This window comes from Papaver somniferum, chromosome 3 (genome assembly GCF_003573695.1).
Source record: "Papaver somniferum cultivar HN1 chromosome 3, ASM357369v1, whole genome shotgun sequence".
In the NCBI taxonomy this organism is placed as follows: Eukaryota; Viridiplantae; Streptophyta; class Magnoliopsida; order Ranunculales; family Papaveraceae; genus Papaver; species Papaver somniferum.
The window spans coordinates 136,322,561-136,325,053 of NC_039360.1; positions in this window are offsets into that span (position 1 = coordinate 136,322,561).

Below are 2,493 nucleotides of genomic sequence, written 5' to 3' on the forward strand. Positions count from 1 at the left end.
TTTCAACAGATAAAATTTTGGATACAAAATCTCGCAGTTTTGGGGGTTCATCATGCACAAGGTCTAACCCAAAGTGAACTTTGGTAGGGACGGGCAAACATGCATATCCTAACTGTGGCTCCTCGAAAGTAATGTATTTAGATGCAAAATAGTCCAAGAGGACTTGAGAGGCACACAGTTCCAGGCCTAGATTAGGTATTCTCATGAAAATTGGTTTGACAATATTGTGACAAACTAAATCTAGGTAGGATGCAAGGCTATCAGATTGTGACTTAGGAAAGAAAGTGACATCTAAGCGTCTCACACGCATGAGATCAAGAGTATCAATATTATCAGTCACATCAGCATTATCTAAGTCACACTCAAGATGTGTAGCATGCTCATCATCACAAAAAATTTGCACAAGTCCTAATTCAGAATCATGGTTATCCGATATATTCAAATTATCATCAACAGAAGCAATATATTGTGGCTTAAGTATGGAATCAGACACATCAACTATGTTTTCATGCATAGGATCATTAGTGTCAACAGAAGATTCTATATTACCTAAGTCATCTTCATAGGACAGATGCACATGCTCAAAATCAGTATCAACATCACATGTATATGGAATACTAGAAGAAACATCATTCATGAAGGTCGAGGCAGAGAAGCCTAATGTATTTGAACCCAAAGGTTCCATAACATTTTCAGTATAGACATGTTCTTCTAACATAACATCATAATCATCATCATCATCATGATAGGGATTTTGCAATCTAGGATAATTTTCAATCCTAAGGTCGGAGCTATCACAAGAATAAGAATCTAACTCATGGGGGTGACTCATACCATGTGGCGTTGTCCCTGTTTCCCTAACAGATTCCCATTGATGGGTTTTCTCTGCAATTTCAGCTAAAAATTTCCATGCATCATCCACAGATTTATCAATAAATTTACCATTAAACATAGACTCAACCATGGTTCGAGATTTAAAGTCTAGTCCCTCATAGAGGATGACGACAAGTCTCCACTTCTCAAATCCATGGTGCGGACATTCGCTCAACAAATCATTAAAACGTTCAAAATAGTGAAAAACAGTTTCCTCATCCAATTGGACAAAACAATTGATACTTTGACGAATAGCGATGGTCCTATGATGTGGAAAGAATTTTTTGAAAAATAGATCTGTGAGTTGGTCCCAAGTGTTGATTGATTGTGGTCTCAAACCGTAAAACCATGTTTTGGCCCTTTCCTTTAGAGAAAATGTAAACAAACGCAATTTCAGAGAGTCTTCGGACATATGATCAGGTTGCATAGTCCGACAAATTTGTTCAAACTCTCTTACATGAGTATAGGGATTCTCAGAATCGAACCCTCGAAATATAGGAAGTATTTGTATCATGCTTGCATTTATTTTAAAAGGGTTATTGGTTTGAGGTAAGACAATACATGATAATGGGATTTTTATTGTGGGATACATGTATTCATGGAGAGCACGAGGTTGGCCCATAATGAAAAGACACAAAGCCCACTATTTGGTTTTTTATGGGAAAATTTTGGTTTTAAAGAGGTAGAAAAATTTGGTTTTTAATTGGGAGCAAAAAATTTGGTTTTAGTATTGGGAGCAAGCCCACATTGGTGGGAGAAATTGCTTTGCCAAGGGAAGGTGAACTAAGCCCACAATGTGTATGCAAACTGAAGCCCAATGTAGCTTTTGAAATAGCCCAACTGTTGCTTGTTTGGTCTGAGGCCCAGTTGGGCTTTCAAAAGTTCAGTTTTTTCTAATTTAAAACTACAGGCCCAAATCAATCTAACACCTCAAGCTCACAAGAAATTAAACAAACAAGCCCACAAGAAATTAATTACAAACCCAATAGAAAAATGGAAAAAATTATTACAAGCCCACAAATTAAAAATGGAAGCCCACAGGTTGGGTTCTCTTAATGGGTTTAGGCTTACTTGCTTAAGCACAGCCCAGCTGCTCAGTTTGGTTGCAAAAGCCCAGTTGGGCTTTGGATCATCCTTCTTCAACTCCTTAACAGAGGCCCAGTTGGGTCACAACTTCTACTCCAACAGCACCAGCCCAGCCCAGCCCATCTCAACAGATCAGCAGCTCAGCAAGGCAGGTTCAGGCTTCAGGCAACAGTTCTGGCACCAGCAGTGTTTTGTTTAACTCAAGCCCACATAACTGACTGTGTAGCAACTTCAACAGCTGCAGTCTTTGGTTCTCAGTGCTGCTAGCAACAGCTTCTCAAGTCCATTAACAGCTCCTCAAGTACCTGCAACAGATAGAGTTAATTAGTTCTTGCAACAACTCAAAATTGGCTCAACAGAGATAGCCAACATAGCACAGAAACAATGGTTCAGTGCACAACAATGGGAACGAACATAGAAATTGCAGAGATTGAAGTTCTTAGGAACCAATTTGAACTGGTGCAAAGTGACTATTGCATAGCCATGAAGAACAAGATTCAGGTGCAGTGCAGTGCAGCTACGTTACACTATGAT